Here is a 27,885-nt window from a genome sequence, read left to right as displayed (position 1 = left end):
AGGCCATTACTGGCAGATAGTAAGCCATCAAGAAATATGAGTTGGATTTTATTTTTTTTCTTGAAGAGATAACATAGCACTTTTGTATGTTTAATGTACTTTGTGTTTTCCTTGGAAATGGTCATAATGAGGCAGTTTATCCACCCTCCTTTCCATGCCACACCTCATTTTGAGTGCCTTTAGACAGATTCCAGGAAACATCTTAAACTGGATATAGAGATAGGGGACCCAGGATAGCAGCAACAAGTACTAGGAGGGAACAGCAAGGCAACTGGAATCACAGCATATGAGGTATTACTATTTGAAATATCTCACAAGATATTCTAGCTTAAAAACCTCCCTTTTCAGATGATGAAACATAACTGGAGAGGATAAGACTTACACATGGTTCCCCAGATAATAAGTGATGGAGTTGGGATGCCTAGTTTATTCCACAGATTGAAGACTCAGAGTTGCATAAAGGTGTGGTAGAGAAGTAGAAATAGAGGAAAGGACTAAATTAGATGACGTCTATGCTATTGTTAGGGCTGGTCCACTTGCCTCATCCTTCTCTCCTCTCTACTCTTCCTCTATCTATAGGCCATATACTGCACCTGTGAAGACCCCTATCTGGGTTCACATATTGGTATTAGTGAAGTGAAGCTCTCCAGTGATGTATGTGGCTCTTGGTTTAACTTTATGAGTAACAGAGAAATCCTGCTCAGGGCAGACAAATTACTTTGTCTAAAATGTAAACATTAGACAGAAAAGAAAACTAACAGTGCCAGAAATTTTACTTATGAATTTTCATTTAATCTTTACAATAACCCTGTGAAGTAGGTGTTATCACCATTGGGAAGCTGTGAACACTAAGGCACAGAGAAGTAGAGTGACCTATTCAATGTATCATAGCTCGTTGAAACAGAACTAAAATTTTAAACTAGTTCTCATTTGACCCTGAGAAAATGTTTATGCATTCTTGGTAAGTGAAAAAAAGTTATCAAACAATAATTTCAACTGCATACCTCATGTGTAACAGAATGGGAAAAAAAATCTACCTAGTGTTTATCTGGAGGTAGAGGTAGTACAAGTGACTTTTATCTTTCTTTTTTTCTAACAAATATTTTTCAGATTTTCTGCAATGGAAATATTTGCCCTTATAATGGTAAAATGACACACAAAGGATGTTATCCTGAAAAAAAATTAGGTCTGTGCAAGTGGCATTGAACTAGCTCAGTGGCAGAAATGTAGAGGTTAACTGGTCATAATTCTCCTTGGGTTCAAAGTGCTCTCATTTACAAATGGAGAAATTCAATAGAACCTAAGAGCCCTTTTCTTTTTGAAGCTAAGTAAAAGAGAGAAGACAAAATTTCCCATCTGAATTATAATTAAATCCATGTGTTCTTGAAATTTTGTCTGCCCCACATTTATACTATATCCAGCCACTAAACCCCATTTAATCTAAGAGCAAACATTTAATCTCAGTACCAAGGAACTTGCTGTCATCCTGATTTCTCCATCCTGATTGTCACAGATGACTCTCCTTTGATTATAATGGAATGAAACATAATATAAAGGGAAAGGTTATGCAGATCCTTCAACAATAACTATAAACTTACAATATTAAAAATCACTTATATGATTTTTGTTTCTACTCCTTCCAGGTACCAGTCATGTGACCTTGACCGGCAATACAACCTCTCCAGGCCTCAATTACCTAATCTGTAAAATCTGGAGCCTAGGATTAGGTTTGCACTGTCCAAATCAGTTATTGACATCAAATTATATTACAATTATATACAATTTAAAATTCTGTTTCTTAGTCACCCTAGGCGCACTTCAAGTGTGCAATATTTGTGTGTAGCTAATGGCTAGTGGCTTCCATACGGTATAGCACAGTTATACATTGCCATCATCACAGGACATATTACCAGACAGTATAGGAATGACAAATGCTTAATTTATGGAGCATTGTATAGATGCCTGTACAAGTCTCATTTGACTGCCTTTTCCACGGCCCTATGAAGAAAAGCAGAAGATGGAAACTAAAGCTCAGAGAAGCAAGAGTGACTTCCCAAAATCACAAAGGACTCAAACCAAGGTCTTCTACTAATTCCAAGACTTCCCTGTATTTTCCACTCCATCATCCTGCCTTCTAAAGCCAACTTCAGAGGCTGCAGATGTTCAATGACACATGGATTCTGAGAAACCTTAGGAATGGTTGCCAAATTTAACCAAGCAACAAATAATAGCTACCTTCCTTGTGCATGTGTGTAGGCACCACGGGAGAGAAGACCACACCTCAGATCCCTGCCCTGCATCCCTGGGGCTCCCAATCTGGTCAAGCTCACAAGTTTTGTGAATACAGAAATATATAACCCAAACAGTTTTTTTCATCCAGACTTGAACAGGACATATGTTAAATACCAAAGAAATGAAGAAAATAAAAGTAGATTCTTTGGATGATCAGGTATCTAGAAATGGGGAGACCAAACAGAAAACTGATATTTTTCTGTATTGTTTACCATTAAAACTGAATGCGTATATGACTTTTATTAAGAGAGAAATTATATGAAAGAATAAAATCATCAGGAGCTTTTATGACATTATGTGCTAGTCTTCTTCTCTGTCAATAAAATAATTACAGTTCTAAAATCATTCCTTTTGAATCATTTTCCAAGTTTTCTTCTTTGATGTGATTAATTCTCCTTCATGTATTACCCAAAAAAGTCTCAGTCTAACTAAAGTACTTCCACCAGGACTCTCAAATATATATATATATATGATATGATACATACATTTGTTTTCTTAATTTTAAAAAATCTTTATTACATCTTTCTTCGTATTTATCACTAATGTCCAATTCAGACACATAAAGTCAGGGACTATACATAGCACAGACCAGGTACTTGATCATTATTTGTTAAATGAATGTGTAAATATGTACTCAAACTAACAATGCACTTAGGCACTGAAGGAGTATTCTGGTGAATAATGAAGAGAAGTAACAAAACCCAGTAAAAGATGGAAGGAAAAAGATTGATGGAACTATGTAGGAGAGCTTGTGATCTTGCTGATAAAACAAGTCTTGTAAATAAAAAAAATAGATAACCCCAAATTGTTTTTAATCTAGACCTAAACATGATAAAATAGGAATCTATGATTTTTTTTTGCCTCGTACCATGCTTATTTCTCTCACCTGTACTTTCTTCTTTAGTCTAACTCTCTGATTTTACAAAGAGTGAAGTAGCTAATTTCAGATGCCCTTTCCTTTGGGTCGAAGATTTTCTTCCTGTATCAGGATATTTCACATTAGAGTGTAAGGCCATGTGTTATTTTCATTGAGGGAAACAAAGAAGTAAATATCTGGTCCCTGAGTTTAAAGGGTTTGCAATCCAATTGGAGTGACAGAACATTAAACGACAGTACTAGAAGCATGAAATAAGCAATATAGCTGCTGCCTTCTCCAGTCTCATAATCTTGAACTTGATTAACAAGATCTAAGTTGTGTGTGTGTGTGTGTGTGTGTGTGTGTGTGTGTGTGTGTGTGTTGTAATACTTTGGTTATGTCACAATTAAGAATAGGTCTTCCTTTCATTGAATGCATCCCCAAATTTCAACATTTACTACATGATCAATCAAAATCTCTTCCTCACCTAAGCGTAAAGAAAGTTGAGATAGGGTCAAATTGCCTTTTCTTGCCAAGAAGAGAAGTGTAAGTGGCCCCAATCCTTCAATAAACATGATATAATCCCATTCAAAGATGAATCTTACCTGTCTTTTAATAGACTTGAGATACTCTTTTTTTCCTCAAGAACCTCCATCACAAATTTCCCCATCCTCACAGGGGTCAGTAAAACGTGAAACTGTGTTGGCCAAAATGCTTATTCAAATAAAAAAGGAACAGACATCTCAAAATATGGAGGGCAAGCACTGGGATAACTACATTTGTAGGAGTTGCTTTGCCATGGCAATCTTAAGACAAGAATTTATCTTAATAACTGGCATTCTCAAATACCTTTGGTTCCAAATTATTGTTCAGCCTCAGAAACTCCATTTGCCTGATGTCAAGTCTCTGTGATTTAAGCCTATAAACTCTCTGGAATCCAGAGCTTTTCAATCCTTCTACCTGCCTGTATGTCCTGGCATGTGTGCATTACTAATAATGAACCAATGGTGTTTTCGCACATCTCTGTAATCCTTCAGCGTAATGGGAAAACCAATCTGAGCCCCACACTCTAAATCACATTCCGAATATTAACATTTACTTGGTCAAACTTGTTTCTTCCACCTTTTCCTCTTGGAGAAAAGGTAAGCTACCCAACTCAACTGTAAATCATTGCATTGTGTAAATACTTTGGACGCGCCATGAACCAGCTAATATTGACTGGGCCTACCAGAAGGGCAAGTAAGTTTTACAACAATAATAACAAACAATAGAATCCATCAGAGGCCTTTTAAAAATATTCTTCAAGACCAAAGCTTTTATAGATTTTACTAAGTGTGGAAACTCTCTTGATCTCACATCATTCTAATCTGTCAAAAAAAAATTTTTTTTTTTTGCTTTCTTTAGAAAGAGTGAGGCATCTGGACTAGAGAAGTTGGTGTGAGCTGATGGGTAGGATTCTCAGAGAATGGCCATATATTCTAATACCCAGAAACATAGCCAGCCCTTTTAAGAACACACATCATTCAATCAAGGATGATTTTGTTTTTGTTTTATATGATTCTGAAACATAGGAGAACAACAAAAACCCAATCCTCAGAAGCTAAAGGCACTGATCTGGGTGAAGGTCTAAATGATGTTACTGACTTGTTATGTGCTTAGGGACTTGCTCTAACAGATAAAACCTAACAACTAGTAGTTCTATAAAATCACAGAAATCATCAAATCTTATAGTTGGCAGGGCCACTGAGAGATTATCAGGTTTATTTTTTTTTCTGACAATAGAAATAAGTCTTTTAAATTTAAGATGACATTAAACCAAAAAAGCACTCAATAAATGTTAGTTGATTTATGCCAATGAAAGAGATCCTTCTATTTTGTAGTAACAAAGCATTCCATAATCAGTCAATCTCTAAGAAATTCTTTTATTCATCCATTCATTTGGGGAATATTTTAAAGGACCCACTATCTGCCTGAAAATAATATAAGGCACTTTTAAGAGAAGAAGAAAATCTTGTAATTTTCTTTGAAATTGAGTTTCTCAATTAAAGTCTACTCTATTTAAGTGCTTTACCAAGAAGTGCTTAATTAATCATTATTAACTTGGGTTTTTTTTTTCACGTATGCAGGTAGGAGTACATATGCTATCTCATCGAACAAAGAATATAAGTCATCCTTAAATAAAAACTCGTACAAACTTTTTGAGCTGAAAATCAAGATAAAACAGGTATAAGATCAAAAATTCAAGAACAGGAGGTGAAATGAAAAGCCATCATTTACAAATAGATAGTTAAAAGCTCACATTTGATTGTGACCTTCCTGGAAGCCAAGGTATGAAGTGAGGCATAGTAAATTGTTTATACTGACAGAAGGAAGGAACACAATTATTCTTTAAGAGAAGCAAAGGTTTCCTCAGCATTTGAAGGCAAAATAAGCTTTGTAGGGGCTTATGTGTTGCGTATTTTCTAACAACCTTCCCACAGCAATGGTAGGAATAGGTTTCTCAAGAATAGGCTATTTCTTACAATGTACCTCAATGTCTCATTCAGCCTGGTAAAATATCTGATATGTAGTAAGTACTGAAAACATGAATGAACAGTTATAAAACCAAAAACACTATTCAGCATAAACAACTCTATTCTTGCAGACAGGCCAAGATAAGATGATTTATGAATGAAATTAGTGAAAATTATGATAGGTGAGCACATGCTTTACTTGTACTATTTCTTAAAATGCACTTCAAGTCACAGTAAAATGACATTTAAAAAGATCAAGGAGAACTAGTTAAGAGACATTAGAATAAAATTTGGATAAGCAAAAAAGCAGATGGTTTTGAGTGGCTGAATTAGAAGACCAGGGATTACTGAAGACTACACCTATAGTAATGGAAACCCAGGAACCAGGAATTGCATCGCAAAATCCAGAAATACTCAGAACCTAGAAACACCAGTGAGCTAAGAGTGGGGAGTACAGATGGGTTTGAAAATGGGAGGATTCATTTATTTTTACTTATTTATTTTTAAAGATTTTTATTTATTTATTCATGAGAGATACAGACACACAGAGAGAGGCAGAGACACAGGCAGAGGGAGAAGCAGGCTCCATGCAGGGAGCCCAATGTGGGACTCAATCCCGGGTCTCCAGGATCACGCCCTGGGCCGAAGGCAGGTGCTAAACCCCTGAGCCACCCAGGGATCCCAGGAGGATTCATTTAAAGTCTATATAAGAAGCAGTTCCACCATAAGATATTCTCTCCAACTCACAAGGCTAGGGAACTGCCCTTTCCTAACCCTGCAAGAGGACTCCAGGTTAACACTTTGGATGGGCTACAACTGAAGGGATTCTTACCTTGGTAACAACTGGCAGAGCCAAATATACACGTAAAGCCAAAAGGTTAAAAAGGACTATTAAGTGAAACAACACCACTAGCCCTCTTCCTTTCTTTTTTTTTTATTTTATTTTTTTTTATTTATGACAGTCACAGAGAGAGAGAGAGAGGCAGAGACACAGGCGGAGGGAGAAGCAGGCTCCATGCACCGGGAGCCCGACGTGGGATTCGATCCCCGGTCTCCAGGATCGCGCCCTGGGCCAAAGGCAGGCGCCAAACCGCTGCGCCACCCAGGGATCCCGCCCTCTTGCTTTCTTAACTTGGCTCCACAAAGAACTGGTAGCTAAAGAGGAAAATGGAGGATACATTTTTAGAGAAACAGAATGGAGCAAGAGATTCTGACATTCAGGGGTCACTCAGCAAAATAGCTATATTCCTGGGGTGCCTGTGTGGCTTAGTTGGTTAAGTGTCTGACTCTTGATTTGGGCTCTGGTCATGATCTCAGGGTTCTGGGATTGGGCTTTGTGTCAGACCCCATACTCATTGGGGAGCCTGCTTGGGGATTCTCTCTCCATGTTTCCCTCTGCCCCTCCACCTGCTCACAAACTCTTTTTCTAAAATAAATAAATGTTTTTTTTTAATTTTTAAAAATCTAGTTTCCTGCCCGATAAGCCTAAAGTTAGTTCACCAATTCATATGTCCCGTTACGGAGACACAGCTTCCAATTAGGTAGTTAGTACCTTACTCTTTTTTTTTTTTTTTTTTTTAGTACCTTACTCTTAAATATGAATGGCCAATCAAGGATCACTAGGCATTTGAGAAAAGCATCTGACAGACAACACAGGAAACAAAACACAAACTTAACAGAAGGAACTTGAAGGAAACCGACACTATGAAGAGCAGGAGAAAAGTCCAAAAATGTAATTATTACTCTCAGATTGTTGAAAGAAGACAGAACAATGAAGGTACAAAAATAGGAACAAAACAAAATTTAAAATAAATAAATTTGGGAAGTTGGGATTAAAATATAATAGCAGAAATGAAAGAAATCCAATAGAATTTTTAGACTATAAACTTGAGGAAACTTCCTAGAAACTGGAAGGAAAAAGTCAAAGAGATGGCAAATAGAAGAGAAAATATAAGTTAACAAGACAATTTCAATAATGTGTGAGTGGTAACATTTCTAAAAAGTGAAAATATAAGAAATGACGAAATTTACTAAAGAGTCAAGAAATTTTCCTAGAGTTGAAGAACATGAGATTGCAGAATCAAAGGGTTCAATGAATGAGCGTTACAATGGATACATGCCAAGGTAGATGACTGAATTTTCAATGCTTGAGGCCAGCATAACTAAAAACAAAGAAAGAATCTTCAAAGCTGTCAGAAATATATATATTTTAATCTTAAAAGAGAAATGAACAATCAGAATTGTAGTGGACTTTTCAACGACCCCACTGAAGGAAGAAAAGAAAAAGAAAAAAAGTAATATTTCCAAAATGCTGGCTTGCAAACAAGCTCAGTAGCTATAAGTATATTCTCAGTTATGCAACCAATCTCCAGAAATTTTTCATCTTGTGAAACTGAAACTCTATACTCATTAAACAATTCCCCATTTGCACCTGTCCCTACCTTCTGGCAACAATCAATCTACTTTCTGTTTTTATGAATTTGACTACTCTCTATATAGCATGTAAGTGGAACATTACAATATTTATCTTTTGTGACTTACCTATTTCACTTAGTATAATGTCCCCAGAATTCATTCATTTGTAGCATGTGTCAGAATTTTTTCCTATTTAAGGCTAAGTAGTATTCCCTTGTATGTATTTAGTATGTTTCTTTACCCATTTGTCAGTTGAAGGACATTTGAATTGTCCTAGTTTTTTTCTATTCCAAATAATGCTGCCATGTACATGGGTGTACAAATATCTTTCCAAGACCCTGTTTTCAATTTCTTGGCATATATACCTGAAGTATATTTGGTAGGACCATATAGTAATTATATTTTGGGGGAACCACCATACAGTTGTCCACCATACAGTGGCGATATTGTTTTAGATCCCTAACAGTGCACATGGGTTCCAATTTCTCTATATCCTCACCAATACCTATTCTCTGGTTATGATAGTAGTCATTCCGAGTGTAGGATGTGATTGCATTGTGATTTACATCACTTTAATCATTAGTGATACTGAATATCTTTTCATATGCTTGCAGTCATTTATATATCATCTTTGGAAAAAAACGTCTTTTGTGTCTTTGTCTGACTTTGGTATCACAGTAATGTTTACCTCATTGAATAAGTTTGGAAGTATTCAGTTTTCTTCAATACTTTGGAAGAGTTTGAGGAGGATTAGTGTTAATTCTTCTCTATATGTTTGTAGAATTTGCCAGCAAAGCCATTTGGTCCTAGGCTTTTCTTTATTGGGAGATTTTGATTAACAATTCAATCTCCTTCCTAGCTAGTTAAGATTTTTGCTTCTTCATGATTCTATCTCAATAGGTTATATGTTACTAGAATTTTATCCATTGTATCCATTTCATCTAGGTTATCAAATTTGTTGGTATACTATTATTCATGTTCCTTTAGAATCCCTCTTCTGCGGGACTAGTTGCAATGTCACTTCTTTCATTTCTGATTTTTGTCATTTCTTTTTTTCTTAGTCAAGCTAAAGATGTTTCAATTTTGTTGATCTTTTTGAAAAAATAACTCTTGGTTTTGTTAATTTCCTCCACTGCCTTTTCATTCTCTGTTTTGTTTATCTCTCCTCTTATCTTTAACACTTCCTTTTGTCTACTGATTTTGGATTTAGTTTGTTCTTTATCTAGTTCCTTAAGGTATAAAACTAGTTGATTTAAGAGCTTTATTTTTAAAAATTTATCATTTATTTATTTATTTTTAAAATATTTTATTTATTCATGAGAGACAGAGAGAGAGAGACAGAGACAGAGACATAGCCAGAGGCAGGTGCCAAACTGCTGAGCCACCCAGGGATTCCCCCCCCCCTTTTTTTATGTAAACATTTACAGGTATACATTTCTCTCTTAGCACTGCATTCTCTGCATCTCACAAGTTTTAGTATTTTGTGTTTTCAGTTTCATTTGTCTTAAGATATTTTATAATTTCCTTTGTTACTTTTCCTTTGATCCGATGGTTGAGAGTATGTTAATTTCCATATATCTATGAATTTCCCACTTTTCCTTCTGCTATTAATTTCTAGTTTCATTCTACTGTGACCAGAAAAAAATATTCTGCATGATTTCTATTTTTTATAAAACACTGTAACTAAAATATGGTCTATACTAGAAAATGTCACACATATACTTAAGGAAAATGTGTATTTTGGTGTTGTTGGGTACAGTGTTCTGAATATGTCTATTAGGTCCAGTTGGACTAAGTGCTGCTAATGGCCTCTATTTTCTTACTGATCTCCTGTATGGTTGTTCTAATATTTACTGAAATTAGAAAACTGAAATCTCTTACTACTATTATAGAACTATTTCTTCTTTCAGTTTTGTCAGTTTGCTTTGTATATTTAGGAACTCTGAAGCTTCATGTTATAATTATAACTGTAAAATCTTCTTGATGAGTTTACCCTCGTATCATTTTATATAATGTTCTTTTTTGTCTCTTGTAACAATTTTGACTTCCAAATCTATTTTGTCTGATATTGGTATAACCACCTCTGCTCTCTTTTGGTTACTATTTGCACAGATGGTTTTCATCCTTTCACTTTCAATAGATGCATATCTTTATATCTAAAGTGAGTCTCCTATTATGTAGGCAGAATATCACTGGATTTTTTAACAATTCGTTCAGCCAACTATGTCTTTTGATTGGAGAGTTTAATCCATTTACATTTAAAGTAATTAGTGATAGGGAAGCACTTATTATCACTATTTTATTAATTGCTTTCTATATATCTTTCAGTCTTTTTGTTCCTAATTTCCTCCTTTACTACCTTCCTTCACATTTAGCTGATTTTTTTGTAGTAATATGCTTTAATTTTCTCTGTATATGTTTTATTTGTGGTTACCTTAGGAATTCTCTGTAGCATCTTAAAGTTGTGACCATTGGTTTTAAACTGTTAACAATTTAATTCCAATCACATACTAAAACTGTATTCATTTATTTCTCTACTCCTCACCTCTTTATGTTTTTGTCACAAATTGTCTTTATACTTATAATAGATTTATATGGAATATGTGCCTGTTGACATAGATTTATCATTATCTTCATGTTTTTGTCTTTAAACTGTAAAAAAAGAATTAAAATTTTAATGTAACATCGGAATGATATCCCATGATACTGGCATGAAGAAGTTGACCTATCTCCTGTATACAACAATTTTTAAAACTTGATAGAATTATAAATAAAGCTTTTATTCGAAGTCACTGGAAAATGAACAATGGCAGGCAGAGACTGGAGAGGAGTAAATTCATGATAGATTGTCAGTGCTCTGGGTAAGAGCAGTGATTATGTAGCTTTGTTGCCCAAAGATATCCCCAAACTCCCATTCCAGTTCTGGTGACAAAAAAAAAAAAAAAATTGCAGTTTTGTCAGCTCAAGGTGGCAGACAACAGAATTCACATCATCAAAGCAGCTGGAAAGTTAAGAGAGCAATTTTTGGAAGTGAGAGAGAATTAGAAATGCTGATATCCAAAATCTGAGAATAAACTGCCCAAAATTCTGCCTCATTGCTAAACTACACATTTACATAGAAGACCCCAGGGGGCTCAACAAAGAAGCAGGCAGAAACTAGAGGATGGTCTCCACTTGAAAATTACTATTGCTCCTGATGAGATTTGCAAATTTCCTATGTCTTTGATCAAATGCATCTCCTAACTACATACAATTCAAGTTGTAAAAAGTGAAAGCCTTTTGGCTTGAGATGTTAGAAAAAAGAACTTGGGGCTGAAGAAGTAACTGGAAATTTATGGGGAACCACAAAGCAAAAAGAATCATGGAGATCCCAATCTTAGTTTAAATTTATTCAAATCCTGGACTGTCAAAATATAAAGGCACAGGGGAGATATTTAAAATCAAGTTTAAAAAACAGCAGCTGGAAGACAAAAAAATAAGGTGTTATACAACCTGAGAAGTCATATTTTGCAGTTTTAGTCCAGATAAATTAAGTCTGTATTATATCACAACAAAGAAAAAAAAAAAACAATAATTTTCAGAACAACAATACAGAATACAGAGTTGCTAGAGCATAATGCTCAGTACTCAACCAAAAATCACTAGGAGTGCAAAGAAATAGGAAACAATGATCCATATCAAAGGGAAAAAGTAATCAACAGAAATAGACAAAAAGTAGACCCAAGCACTGTATTTAGCAGAAAAGACTGGACAGGATTAGTAGGTATTACAAATATGTCAAAGGATGGAAAGAATATATTTTTAAAGAATTCAAAGATTATAATATTAATGAGTGAAAAAAAGGAAATCTCAAGAGAGTAATGTAAAGTTCAAAAAAGAACTAAATAGAAATTGTAGAGTTGAAAAGTAAAACTGAAATTTTAAAACTTCACTATGGTGAGTGAAATTATCTTTAAAATGTTTTTAAATTTATTCTTATTTTTAAAAAGATTTTATTTATTTTATTCATGAGAAACACACAGAGAGAGGCAGAGACATAGGCAGAGGGAGAAAGCAGGCTCCCAACAGGGAGCATGATATGGGACTTGATCCCGAGATTATGCCCTGATCCAGGATTATGCCCTGAGCCTGAGCCAAAGGCAGATGCTCAACCACCAAACTACCCAGGTGCCTGAGTGAAATTATCTTAACAGCAGATTTGTGATTTAAAAAGAAAGTATCTGTAAACTTGAAGACAGAGCAATGAAATCATCCAATCTGAAGAACAGAGAAAATTAAACAAACAAACAAACAAACAAAAGAAAACTGGACAAAGCTTTAGAGGCTTGTGGGGAAGTAAAAAGCTGTCCAATATGCATGTACTTAGAATTTTCAGTGGAACTGAATGTTCCAAAGGGGGGCAGAAAAATATTTGAAGAAAATAATGTGTGAAAATACAAAACCTCTAGAATGTGTAGTAGTTTTATATATAATCATCAAAAACTGGAAGCAACCAAGACATCCTTCGATAAGAAAATAAGTAAACAAACTGTGGTGTACCCATTCAATGGCATAGTATTTGGAAGTTTCTTTAAAAAGAGCTATCAATCCACAAAAAGAGATAGAAGAGACTCAATACGCATTTCTAAGCACAAAAGCCAGACTGGAAAAGCTACATATTGTGTGATTCCAAAGATGGGACATTTTGCAAAAGGCAAACTGTAGACAAAATAAAAAAAATCAATGGTTGCTAGGGATTGGGGGGGTAGGTGGAGAGATGAATAGGTGAGGCACAAGAGATATTTAGGGCAGTAAAATGATTTTGTTTGATACTGTAATAATGGATATGACATATTGCATATTTCAAAACCCATATAACTTTACAACACAAAGAGTGGACATTAATGTAAATTATGTAAATTATGTACTTCAGGTAACAATAATAAATCAATAGTGGCTTATTAATTATAACAAATAGGACACATGAGTACAAGATGTTAATAAGAGGAAACTGTGTGAGGTAGAGGGGGTTATTTAGAATTCTGCTCAATTATATATATCTGCTCAATTTTTCTGCAAATCTACTATTCTAAAAATAATAATAAAGCCTATTAATTTTTTCAAAAAGGTTCCCAAATTTGATGAAGAGCAAAAATAAATCATTTAATAATGTTCCTTAGTTGCCAACTGCAATTGTTTTGGATACTGTGCTAATTTGTGACCACTTGTGAAACTATGAATTGGAAACTAGAAAATGGACCTTAGGAATACCTGAAAAAGTAACCCCCTTTACTTAAGAATCTGAGAGGAAGGACTTGTCAAGTTAGTTAATTTGTCCTTTCTCTTTCTTAAAAGTTTTTGTCACTCAGGTCACTGCCACACTGTGAAGTTACATCTATGCATCAGTGGGGTCACGACCCACCAAATGTCAGGTTTTTTATTTTGGGGTGGAGGGCAAGAACTATGAAGGAGTGCTTCCCTAGGGCCTGAGTAGTCCTGGCCACAACTGCCAATGATTAGAACAATAGTGTGTGTGCTGTGTGGCTTCTGAGTTTCAGATCCTCACTGATAGAGGGGTCTGTGTGTTCTTGACTCTTTGTCACATGTGGAGCCCTGTAAAGCATGAGGCTCCTTCTGCTATGGTGTAAGGGGGAAAAAAACCCACAAGAAATACCAAAATAAACAGGTAAAATAAGCAAAAATGAATGCTTTTTGGTGATCGGGTGTCAAGATATGGGGAGGATGGTCAGGGAAATGCTGTTTATTAGTGATGACTATTTTATTTCAAAACAGCATGTAGGGACACCTGGGTAGCTCAGTGGTTAAGCATCTGCCTTCGGCTCAGGGTGTGATCCTGGGATAGAGTCCCACATCGGGCTCCCTGCATGGAGTCTGCTTCTCTCTCTCTGCCTATGTCTCTGCCTCTCTCTCTCTGTGTCTCTCATGAATAAATAAATAAAATCTTCCAAACAGCATGTACTGTTTGGATCAGAAGAGAAAATTAAAGAAGAGAATTACTAAGAATTATGAATATATGACATTACACTTTTGCTTTGCTCTCTACAGAATGAATAGTCCTAATTCTAAAACCATTCCTTTCAACTGGTCATTATTCAGTTTGTAACCTTCTACAGGACTCTCCCTGTTTATTCCACAAGACAGTCTCAATAATAAAATAATTAAAATAAAATTTCAGTAATTAAAATAATTCCCAACAAAACCCTTTAAATGTATGTGATTTGGTATATACATCTGTTTTCTTAACTTCTATTCATCACCTCTTTCTTGTTTTTGGCCACTAATATCTAAATAAGATCCATGAAGTCAGGGACCATACATAGCACACAATAGTCCTTTGACTATGACTTGTTTAATGAATATGTAAATATGTAATTAAACTAAAAATGAAACTAGGTAGCAAAGAGGCATTTTTGGTAAATGATTAAGGCAATTAATAAAGCCCAGAAAAATATGAAAGAACATGATGTAACTAGACAGAATACAGTTTTATTTTTTATCATTTTTTATTTTTTTTTAATTTTTATTTATTTATGATAGTCACACAGAGAGAGAGAGAGAGGCAGAGACACAGGCAGAGGGAGAAGCAGGCTCCATGTACCGGGAGCCCAACGTGGGATTCAATCCGGGATCTCCAGAATCACGCCCTGGGCCAAAGGTAGGCGCTAAACCGCTACACCACCCAGGGATCCCCTTAATACGGTTTTAAAAGATGGAAAGTAGAGACTCAAAAGAAGATTTACAGCACATCGTTTCTGGGCCCTCCTATCCCCCATACCTGTCCACAGCCTTAGAGGAAACTATGATAGACTTTAGAGGTATAGAGGTCTAAGATTCAGAACAGAGTTTCTCACCTTGAGCATTATTGGCATGATTAGCCTATATTTCTTTGTTGGTGGAGGGCTGGCCTGTGTATGGCTGGCTGGTTGTTTAGCAGAATCCCTGGCCTCTACTCATTGTATGCCAATAGCATCCTCCCTTAGTTTTGGTAACAAAATGTGTTCAAATATTGCCTAATGTCCTCTGGGGAGCAAAATCTCCCTGGGTTGCAAACTACAGGCCTAGAGTGAGATGTGTTGCCTTCACTTTGCTGGCTTTTAATACACGACATGGAAAATGATCATCATAGGTAGACTGTGTCGATTACTTATTATCTTTTTGAATTGGTTAATACAATGAAAAATTATTTTATATATAAGCTATCATATCTAAATAAAAATATCTTCCTATTAATTCACCATGCCCCTCACCCTATTTTATTAGTAGGGATATAAGGTCCCAGTACCTCAGCATCTACAAAAGTATCTGTGATGATCCATTAACCACAATATGTGTATCAATGTACTCTTTCTCTGGTAGTTGTCTATGTGGTCACTATGGACTGGATTTGGTATAATTGGTCTTGTCAAAGTGAAGTCCAGAATCTTTGGCCAGAGACTTAACATTGTAATGTTAGGATAGCACTAGGGCAGCCTGTACCCCTGTAGCTAGAGTGTATGTCATACAGATGTAAAAATTTAGGGTGTTTAAAGTTAGTAAAGCCATATATGTTGGTTCGATAGATTATCATACACATTCTAGATCCACTACTTCCACTCATTTGGTTGTAGGTTTCATCTATATGCAAATCAGACAACCCTAATATGTTGATACTAATAATATGTGGTATCTTTCACTGGGCAAAAGCAGGTCTTGTGACATGGTCTATGGCCAGAATTTGGATTTAAGAGTCATCATTAATCAAAACATTCTACATAGAGAAACAGAATACACTGTCAAGGATTTTTAATCCTTTAAATTGGTAACTTCTTTACTTGTGGTGTGTTGGGGCAAAGTTGTGAAAGACAAGTTGATAACTTCAAACTTTTAAAATTTATTGTGATCTGTGTGCTGCTGAGAAATGCATAATTTGGGGATTTAACACCTGATTAGCTATTAAATGGCTGTCAGGAGAAAATTTTGCAGTAATCGGTTTAGCTTTTAGCCCCTAATTATCACTTCACAGTGGATTTGGGTTGAGATAATTGAGAACTGCAACACTTAAAGGACTCCAATTGGGCATTTTTTAATACAACGCAGTGAATTATTTCTCTATGAGGATTGCATTTAACAGGTATTGGTAACAAGGAAGGAAATGTGATAGTGGATGGGATTTTGCAAAGTGATTTAAAGTAGTTGATTCATTCATTATGCAATTAAGTGGAGCTCAGCTGTGTATAACTTATCTGGTGTCTAGGTCAGAGAATGTCTTTCAAAACTCCCAATAATTCATTGGGAAGAATTTTATTTTAATGGTGGGTTGGAGAGTTGGTATTGCTGTCTGGACTATGTAACAGATTCTATCTTTAGATACTGTGACCTTGGGTTGGCTCCTTTCTCACTCCTTTGGTTTCCTTTTCTGTCCAGGGAAATACCTATCATTCCATACCCTATTTGTATAAAAGTTCTTAAAAGCTCAGCCTTGGCAGGTAGTTCCTCATTTATTGCTAACATGGACTTTCTCTCAGAGCTAGGTTGTTGTACACTGTCCAGCCTACACACACTCTACACTCACAACTGCTCCTTCCTAGCACACACACACATGCATACACACACACACACAACCCTTCATGCTATTACTTTATCTGTTGCACTCTCCTCCAGAAGAACCTAAATAGTTTCCAATCTTTCAAGATTTTTTCAAATCAGCAAACAGTATGAAAGAAATGAATCCATTCTGTATGAGGCCATGTTAATCAAAAAGGTGATGGGACACAGTCACCCTTACTGTATCTTATAGGGCACATAGCAAATATGTAACTCAATAAGGGCAAGGGAAGAACCAGCTTCACACACTTATCTTTAACTCGTCACTCACCCAATCCAAAATGAGAATCTTTAATTCAAGGAGCAGGACTCTGACTACCTACTATGTTTGTCTATATTCTCTTTTAACCACAATGAAATGGGCTGTGATTTTTTACCCAAAGGCCATTTGATACCACCCTTCTTCCTTCATAACAGAAAGATGATTTGCAATGAGATGGGCAAGTGCCCAGTCTCAGAAAATAAACCAGAATTGGTGGAAACCAATAATGGCAATTTCATTTCCCTTTGCAAAATCTCACTTTTCTAGGTGCCCTCAAAACCAGAAGTGAATATGAGACCTATTATTTCATTTGAGGGACACAGAAAAGCATGATCAAAGGATTCTGAGTATGACTTTTCTTAATATAAAGGGAAGATTCTTTTTTAGCCATCTCATCCTTGAGTGCTAGGAGACTAGTATAAGTAGTGCGTCAGCTTGCAACCAGGAGACAAAAAGCACAAGGGTGAGAAGTCCTCTGTGTGAGCCTGACAGAAGTATGTACAGGGTCTGGAAAGACTGCCCCTGTTGAATGGGTGGAATAGCTTGTGTCAGATCATGAACCTATGGTGACAGCTAAAAATTGCAGAGGACATACAACAGTCACCTAGCTAAAGGTGCTGGATACCTGACGAAGCTAGGACAACTGCAGGGGTGAAACTCTGGAATGGGAAGACCTCAGAGAAGTAAGCTGAATTCTATAGGTACTCGGGGAAGTAAGTGATTCTGAGTTTGGGCAAGAGGTCTCAATTCTGGGATTTGCACCAGCTGTTGCTAAGGAACAGAGAAACTGGCAGAGGTCTGGGCTGAGACCGTGGAGGAGGAACTTGAGCATACAGCTAGTTTTCCCTTAAGGACATTTGCTGAATTCCAGGGCTGATGGAGAAAGAGAGAGAAAACTAAGCAGGGTAAAGCAGTCAAGAGCTTCATGAGACAAAAACTGGAACTCAGTGCCCACCAAAAAAAAGGGGGGGGGGTCCTTGAAGAACATTCCAGGCCCCTGGTTGAAAACCTTGGAGGGCTAGGGTAGGCTAAACAGAGACAGGGCCTCACTAGGAATACCAGCCTTGGTATCTAATTAGATTCAGGCAGGAGATCAGTTACCACTCTCTCTGCCTGACAGTGGGAAGAGTCTATCTCTTCTAGAGGAAGATAAAATAATCTGGGACTTACATACATTTTAATACACCGTGGTTGGTATTCAATCTGAGACTACTTGGCCCGAGGCAAGATAGAACCACATGACTGAAAACCAAGAAATGTGCATGTACACCCACTAAAAACAGAACCATGCATAGTTCAGACACTGTAGTTAGCTTAAAAGAACTTTAATAGAATTACAGTTAATATAGTCAGTATAAAAGGTGAATAGATGCAGAAGAGAGATAAAAGTCTTGCAATCTCACCAGAGAATGGAGTCCATAAAAGAAACAAATGGAAATTATAAAACTTAAATATACACGATCCGAAGTTAAGAATCATGATATAGGTTAAATACGGGATGAGCCATGGCAAAAGACCGGATCAGCGACCTGGAAGACAGGTCAGCATAAATATAAACATAAACCCTGCCTAAGTACAGGATAGAAAGAAAAAAATAAAGAGAAAGATCATAAAAGCAGTCAGGAAACAAGAGACATTACCTTCAATGAAGCAACCATATAACTTAAAGATTACATCTCAACTGAAACAATGAAATCCAGGAAGCAACAGAATGACATCTTTAAAATGCTGAAAGAAAGAACTGACAATCTAGAATTCTATCCTTCAAAACTAAAAGTGAAACAAGGACACTTTAAGACAAACATAAACTAAGATAATTCACCACCAGTAAATCTGCTCTAAAAAGAAACAGCAAAGCAAGTTATGCCGGGAGGAGGAAAATGAAGCCAGAAGGAAACGGGGATGTAGGAAGGAATGAAGAGCAAGAGAAAGGGTACTCTGTGGGTGAGTATAAATAAATACTGACTCTATAAAACAAAGGAGTAATATCTCTGCGGGGTTTAAAAGTAATCCAAATACATGACAATAACACAAAAGGCAGAGGGGTAAATCATAGTATTTAACATAATAGCCTGAAGAGGTAATAACTTGTTTTAGATGATAATTGGTCAATGACAAATGTTGTAATCCCCAAAAGATGGTGTAACTAACCAGGGAGAAGAGGGAGAATTCAATATTAAAAATACTTGATTATTCTAAAAGGAACTAAGAAAAGAGAGGAACAAAATATAAACCAGATGGATCAGAAAGACGAAATGATAGCAAGATAGTAGCTAAAAATTTAAATCTATCAGCAGTTACAGTACCTTTAAATGAACTAAATGCTACATGTAAAAGATTAATACTGCCAGGTGAATAAAATAGCCCAGTTATGTGCTGTAAAAACCCAGCTGTATGCCTTAAATATGAATATACAGAAAGATTCATTATGGGATTCACCCTGCAAACTCAAGCAAAGGGGAAAAAAAAGCCAGTCTAACTCAACTCATATCAAGGCAATTATTTTTTAAGGCAATAGTAGACAGAGAACTAGGTACAGATAAGAGACAAAAAAAAGACATAATAATAATAATAATAATAATAATATAATAATAATAAATACAGGAGTCAATCCACAAGATAGATACCACCCAACACGTACCTTTAAACATGAAGAAAGTGCTTTGGATAATGATGGTAACACAGATGCAAAAAGCAAACCTTACCTTCCCAAACCACCCGCTCCAAATTCCATCACAATAAAGCTCTTGTCTATAGACCAGAGCTGTTTGTAGATATAGTCATTAGAGAAGTAGGCTCACTGAGAGCCATGGATATGATAGGATCTCAAAACCATGGAAGCCAGGTGGCAGTATGTTCACTTGGAAGACAAATGGATGTGATTACTATAATAAGCAGCAATATGAGAATGGTGACTAGGGTGCCTGATATGCAGAGAATTATGTTTTTAAGTTTATTTTGTTATCTCTACACCCAACATGGGGTTGAACCCATGACTTCAACATTAAGAGTCCCACACCTTTCCACCTGAGCCAACCAGGTGCTCTGTAAAGCAAGTAAAAAAAATTGATAATAAATACATACCTATCAATAATTACTTTGAATGTACATGGGCTAAATGCTCCAATCAACAGACACAGGGTGATGGAATGGATATAAAAAAACAAACAAACAAGATCCATCCTATGTGCCACCTACAGTAGACTCACTTTAGACTTAAAGACACATGCAGATTGGAAAGTGAAGGAACAGAATGCAAATGGAAGTGAAGAGAAAGATGGGACAGCAATATTTATATTGAACAAAATACACTTTAAAATAAAGACTGTAACAAGAGACAAAGAAGGACACTACATAATGATAAAGGGAACAATCCAACAAGAAAATATAACAATTGTAAATATTTATGCATTCAACATGGGAGCACCTAAATATATAAAGCAGCTATTAACAGACAAAAAGAAAAAATTGACAGTAATACAGTGATAGTAGGGGACTTTAACACCCAATTTATATCAATGGATAGATTATCCAAACAAAAAATAACCAAGGAAACAATGGCTTTCAATAATATATTGTACCAAATGGACCTAACAGATATATTCAGAGCACTTCATCTGAAACCATAAGAATAAACATTCTTTTCAAGTGCACATGGAACATTCTCCAGAATAGATCACATGTTAGGCCACAAAACAAGTCTCAACAAATTAAAAAAGACTAAAATAATATCATGCATCTTTTCCTACCACAAGAGTGTAAAACTAGAAACCAATCACAAGAAAAAATCTGAAAACAACATAAATAGAAGGAGACTAAATAACATGCCATGATGAATGAGTCAACCAAGAAACCAAAGAGGAAATTAAAAATTACATGGAGACAAATGAAAATGAAAACATGATAGTCCAAAATCTTTGGGATGTAGCAAAAGCTGTTCTAAGAAGATTATAGCAATACAGGCCTACCTCAAGAAGCAAGAAAAATCTCAAACAACCTAACCTTATACCTAAAGGAGCTAGAATAAGAACAAACAAAGCCCCAAGCCAGAAAAGGAAGGGAAAAAAAAAGATTAGAGTAAAAATAGAGACTGAAAAAACAATATAAAATATCAATGAAACTAGGAGCTGGCTCTTTGAAAAATAAGACAAAACTGTTAAAGCCTTAGCCAGATTCATCAAGAAAAAGAAAAGACTCATAAATAAAATCAGAAATGAAGGAGAAAAATGACACCCCCCAAAAAGAAAGAATTATTAGAGAATATTATGAAAAAAATTACATGTCAACAAATTGGACAACCTAGAGAAATGGATAAGTTCCTACAAAAACATGTAACCTTACAAAACTGAACCAGGAAGAAATAGAAAAATTGAACAGACTTAGTAATAAAAACACTCTCCTCTCAAAAAAAGTCCAGGACAAAATGGTTTCACAACTGAATTCTACCAAACATTTAAAGAGGTAATACCTATTCTTCTCAAACTATTTCAAAAAATAGGAGAGAGAAAGCTTCCAAATTCATTTCATGAGGCCAGCATTACCTTGATACTAAAACTAAATAGGGATCCCTGAGTGGCGCAGAGGTTTAGCGCCTGCCTTTGGCCCAGGGCGTGATCCTGGAGACCCGGGATTGAATCCCACTTCGGGCTCCCGGTGCATGGAGCCTGCTTCTCCCTTTGCCTATGTCTCTGCCTCTCTCTCTCTCTCTCTCTCTCTCTCTCTCTCTCTCTGTGTGTGACTATCATAAATAAATTAAAAAAAGAAAAGAAAACTAAATAAAGGCACATAAAAAAAAGAAAGACAACTGCAGGCCAGTATCTTTGATTAACATACATACAAAAATCCTCATCAAAATATTAGCAAACTGAATTCAACCAAACATTAAAAAAGCCATTCATTATGATTAAGTGGGATTTATTCTAGGGAAGCAAAGGTGGCTCAACATTCACAAACCAGGTGTTGTACTATATGTTGGCAAATTGAACTAAATAAAAATGAATGTTAAAAAAATATTCACAAACCAATCCATGTGATAAATCAAATTAACAAGAGAAGGGACAAAAACCATATGATCATCTCAATAGATACGGAAAATGATTTGACAAATTACAACATCCATTCATCATAAAAACTCTCAACAAAGTGAGGTTAAAGGAATATATCTCAATATAATAAAGGCCATATATGAAAAATCCATAGTTAACATCATAACCAATAGTGGAAAACTGAGAACTTTTCCTCTAAGGTCAAGAACAAGACAAGGATATCCACTCTTACTACTTTTTTTTTTAATTAATTTATTTATGATAGTCACAGAGAGAGAGAGAGAGAGAGAGGCAGAGACACAGGCAGAGGGAGAAGCAGGCTCCATACACCGGGAGCCTGATGTGGGATTCGATCCCGGGTCTCCAGGATCGCGCCCTGGGCCAAAGGCAGACACTAAACCGCTGCGCCACCCAGGGATCCCCCACTCTGACTACTTTTAATCAACATAGTACTAGAAGTCCTAGCCACAGCAAACAAAGAGAAAGAAAGAAAGAAAGAAAGAAAGAAAGAAAGAAAGAAAGAAAGAAAGAAAGAAAGAAAGAAGAAAAGAAGAAAGAAAGAGAAAGAAAGAAAGAAAGAAAGAAAGAAAGAAAGAAAGAAAGAAAGAAGAAAGAAAGATTAAAAAAAAGAAAAGCCATCCAACTGGTAAAGAAGTAAAACTGTCACTATTTGTAGATGACAGGATAGTATATATAGTATATATAGAAAACCTCAAAGACTACATCAAAAATTGACTAGAACTGATACACAAATTCAGTAAAGTAACAGGGCACAAAATTAATACACAGTAATCTGTTGTATTTCTATACTCTTAAAAATGAAGTAGCAGAAAGAAAAATTTTAAAATTCCATTTACATTTTTACCAAAAGAAAAAAATATCTAGGAGCAAACATAACCAAAGAGATGAAACACCTGTGCTCTGGAAAATATAAAACACTGATGAAAGAAATCAAATATGACACCAACAAATGGAAAGATAATGCCATGCTCATGGACTGGAAGACTTAATACTGTTAAAATGTCCATACTATCCAAAAGAGTCTTTTCAGATTGTAAATACAAATTTAATGCAATCCCTATCAAAATAACATTTTTTCATAGAAATAGAACAAATAATATTAAAACTTGTATAGATCCACTGAAGACCCTGAATGGCTGAAGCCATCTTGAGAAAGAAAGACAAAGCTGGAGGTATCACAATTCCAGATGTCAAGATATACTACAAAGGTGTAGTAATCAAAAAGGATGGCACTGACACAAAAATAGACACACAGATCAAGGGAACAGAATAGAAAGCCCAGAAATAAACCCCACGCACTTATGGGAAATTAGTCTATGACAAAGGAGGCAAGAATATACAATGGTAAAAAGATAGACTGTTGAACAAATGGTGTGGGGGAAACTGGACAGCTACATGCAAAAGAATGAAACTGGGCCACTTTCTTACATTGCACACAAAAATAACTCAGAATATACTAAAGATCTAAATATGAGACCTGAAACCATAAAATTTGTAGAAGAAAACTTAGGCAGTAATCTCTTTGACATCAGCTGTAGGAATATTTTTCTAGCTATGTCTCCTGAGACAAAGGAAACAAAAGTAAATTTAAACTATTGGGACTACACCAAAACAAAATCTTTTTTGCACAGCAAAGGAAACTATCAACAAAACAAAATGTCAGTCTATGGAATGGGAGAAGATACTTGGCAAATGATATATCCAATAAGGGGTTGGTATTTAAAATATATAAAGTACTGATACAACCCCAAACCAAAAAAGATGATTAAAAATTAGTAGAAGAACTGAATAGATATTTTTCCAAAGAAGACATGCAGATGGCCAACAGACACATGAAAAGATGCTCAACATCACTCATCATCAGGAAAATTCAAATTAAAACCACAATGAGGTATCACCTTACACCTGTCAGAATGGCTAAAATAAAAAACACAAGGAATAGCAAGTGTTGACAATGATGTGGAAAAAATGAAAGCCTCATGTTCTGTTTGTAGGAATGGAGATGGTACAGCCACTGTGAAAAACAGTATGGATACTCCTCAAAAAATTAATAATGGAACAACTATATGATCTAGTAATATCACTAATAGTTATTTAACCAAAGAAAGTGAAAATACTAATCTGAAAAGATACATACACCTATGTGTTTATTGTAGCATCATTTACAATAGCCAAAATATGGAAGCTACTCAAACATCCACTGATGAGTGGACAAGGAAGATGGGGTATATATATACACACATACATATACACACAATGGAATATTAGTCATAAAAAAGAATGGAATCTTGTTTTTTAACAGAATGGATGGACCTAGAGGGTATAATAATGCTAACTGAAATAAGTCACCAGAGAAAGACAAATACCCCATGGTTTCACTCACATGTGGGATTTAAGAAACAAAAGAAATGAACAAAGAAAATAAGAGACAGACAATAAAACCCTAGACTCTTAAATATGAAAAACAAAATGGTGGCTGCAGGAGGGGAGGTGGGTGGAGGATGGGTAAAATAGATGAAGGGAATTAAGAAACAGTTATTTTGACGAGTAGTGAAAAATGTTTAGAATTGTTGACTCATATTATACACCTGAAATTAATAAAGCACCATACGTTAATTATAAATGAATCAAAAACAATATTTTTTGGTAGAAACTGTAAATAAATAAACATACATAAGGATTTGATATATGTATACACTGTGAAAGAATTCTCACCATTGAGTTGAATATCACCATATATATAATGTGTGTATATATGTATATATTTTTGTGTGTGAGAACACTTAAGTTCTACTATCTTAGTAAATTTCAAGTACACAATACAGTTTTTCCACTATGGTCACCGTGTTATACATTAGATGCTCAGATCTCATTCATCTTAGAACTGAAAGTTTGTTTGGAACTTTTTAACCAGCCTTTCTATACTATTTCTCCTACACCAAGTGCCAGATAACCACCATTCTGCTTCTGTGAGTTCCACTTTGTTTTTAGATTCTACCCCTAGGTAAAACCAAACAGTATTTGTCTGTCTCTGTCTGACTTATTCCACTTAGTTTCATCTATGGTTTTGCAAATGACAGAATTCCCCTTTTTCACTGAAAAAAAAATATCTATATCTCACATTTTCTTTATCTGCATATTTGTCAATGGATAACCTATTTCCATACCTTGACTACTGTGAATAATGCTACAAAGAACATGAAAGGGCAGTTATCTCAAGGTAGTAATTTTAATTTCATTTTGGGTAGGTAGCCAAATGGGATGACTTTATCATATGGTAGTTGTTTAATTTCTTAAGTAATCTCTATAGTGACTTTACTAGTTTACATTCTAAGAGTGTACAAAGTATATCTTTTCTCCACATCCTCGCTAACATCTGTAATTTCTTGTCTTTTTGATAAGAGACATTCTAACAAGTATGAGGTGATATCTTATTGTGCATTTCTTCGAGGATTAGTAATACTGGGCACCATTTTATGCACCACGATATTTGAATATCTTCTTTGCAAAAATGTCTCTTCAGGTCCTTTGCACATTCTAATTGGATTATTTATGTTGCACTCAAGTAGTATGAGTTCCTTTAATATTTTGGAAAAACGTTTATCTCTTACTCAGTTCTGAAGAGCAACTCTACCAAGTAGAGTATTCTTGGCTGGCAGAATGGTTTTTTTCTTCATTTTTTGTCAGCACTCTGAAGGTATCCACTTCTTCCTGGCCTGCAAGGTTTATGCCAAAAATTTTTCTGGTAGTCTTACGGGAGTTCTCTTGTATGTACAAGTTGCTCTTCCTGTTGCTTGTAAAATTCTGTTTTTAACTTCCTTTTTTAAAAAAATAGTGGATCCTTTAATTTATTTTTATTTTTTGTTTTGTTTTGTTTTTAAGTAGTTTTCAGGTGCAGCATGGAGTCCAATGTGAAGCTTGAACTCATGACCCTGAGATCAAGCCCTGAGCTGAGATCAAGAGTCAGGTGCTTACTCAAGTGAGTCACCCAGGTGCTCCTGTCTTTAACTTTTGACAATTTAATTATAGAGTTTCCTAGTGTGGACCTCTTTGTCAGCTTATTTGGTATTCGTTGGGCTTCCTAGATCTGAATGTTTGTTTCTTTCCCAACATTAGGAAATTTTTCTGCCCTTATTTTCTTGAAAATGCTTTGTGACCCTTACTCTCTCTCTTTTACCCTATGGGAACACTCTAATGCATGTAGTGGTCCACTTGATGGTGTCCCATGAGTCCTTTATCTGCATACTTCCATTCTTTTTTCTCCTTTGCTCTTCTGATTGAATGTTCACTGCCCTGTCTTCAAGTTCTCTGATTTCTTGTTTCACTTGATTTAGTCTTCTGTTGAATCCCTTTATTGAATGTTCAGCTATCTGACTTGTTTGGTCTTTTTAAAATATTTTCCATCTCTGGTGAAATCTTCACTTTGTTCATGCATTGGTCTCCTGATCTCAGCGAACTTCTTCATTACTGGTATTTTGAAATGTCTATCAGATAAATCAATGCATTTCATTAAGATCAGTTTCTGCAAATTTATCTTGTTCTTTTCTTTGGAACATAGTCTCCTGTTTCCTCATTTTCCTATGGTTCTCATGTTGATTTCCTCACATTAGATAAATTAGCCACCTATTCTAATCATGACAGAGTGGTCTCATGTATGAGATGAAGCTCATCAGTCAGCCTGTCCCAGGGATCCCTGGGTGGCGCAGTGGTTTGGCGCCTGCCTTTGGCCCAGGGCGCGATCCTGGAGACCCGGGATCGAATCCCACGTCGGGCTCCCGGTGCATGAAGCCTGCTTCTCCCTCTGCCTATGTCTCTGCCTCTCTCTCTCTCTGTGTGACTATCATAAATAAATTTAAAAAAATTTAAAGTCAGCCTGTCCCAGTTACCTCTCGAAACTTTGTGATTATCTAAGCTGCATCTTTGTTCTACTGGCTCTCAGGAGCTGAGGATATGCCAAGATACCCCAGTGTCCCAAAAAGGAAGCCTGTAGTCATCACTCAGATATAGGGTGATTAGAAGATGGACCCCCAGGTAGCTGCTGGCAAAATAATGCAGTTAAGTTCCTTCTAGAAAGAAACTAGAGATGAGCATTTTTGCTTATTCCCTCTGCACTGAGTCTGGATATATAGCTATGGGAGTGCTCCTGTGCCCATTTAAAAACTGTTTTTATGTATGCTATAGTCCTATGGGACTCATAGATGTACACCCCATTTGCTATCAGAGCAAGGTGATTTGGAGACCTGTTCCTTGGATGGTAGCTATAAAAGTTGGGGTGCTAGATTTGTGGACAAGCTCCTTCCTGGGAGATGGTGGACTTATTGTTGAAGTGAGAAAAAAGAGAGAAAGCAGGGAAAGTGCCCACCTGCTCTCTGGAGCTCTAGGGAGGATTGCAGTCAGCATCCAGATGTGTGGCAATTAGAAACTGAAACCTCATGCAGCACCTTGTAAGATATGCATGCAAACCCTTTTCAGGAAAAGATTGGAAGAGGCTGTTTTTACCTGCTCTCTCTGCACTGAGCCCTGGAAGGATGGTTGTGGGAAGTGCTTATGCACCCATTAAGAACTTCTTTGTTTACTATATTCCAATGAAACTTGTGAATGGAAGCCTCTTCAGCTTCCAGAGCTAGGTGTTTAGGGATCTGTCCTTTGGTGGGAGCCTTAAAATTCGGAGCCCTATACGTGCAGTCCAAACCCCTTGCTCCTCATGAAGATGGGATTCCCTCCTGACTATATGCTGCTGTGTCAATGGGTGGGATTTATGGTGACAGTGTGTCTCTGCCTTTTCTATCTGTTTCAATATGGGTGTTTTCTCAGTTGCCTGATGTGTAGGAGTCATTCAGCTTGTTTCTCAATTTCCTTCAGAAGGAGTTATCCTCTGTGTCAATGTATATTTGGTGT

The sequence above is a fragment of the Vulpes lagopus genome, chromosome 2 (assembly GCF_018345385.1).
Source record: "Vulpes lagopus strain Blue_001 chromosome 2, ASM1834538v1, whole genome shotgun sequence".
NCBI classification, from domain to species: Eukaryota; Metazoa; Chordata; class Mammalia; order Carnivora; family Canidae; genus Vulpes; species Vulpes lagopus.
The sequence above is the reverse complement of the archived record's forward strand: the minus strand, read 5'-3'. Positions refer to the sequence as shown.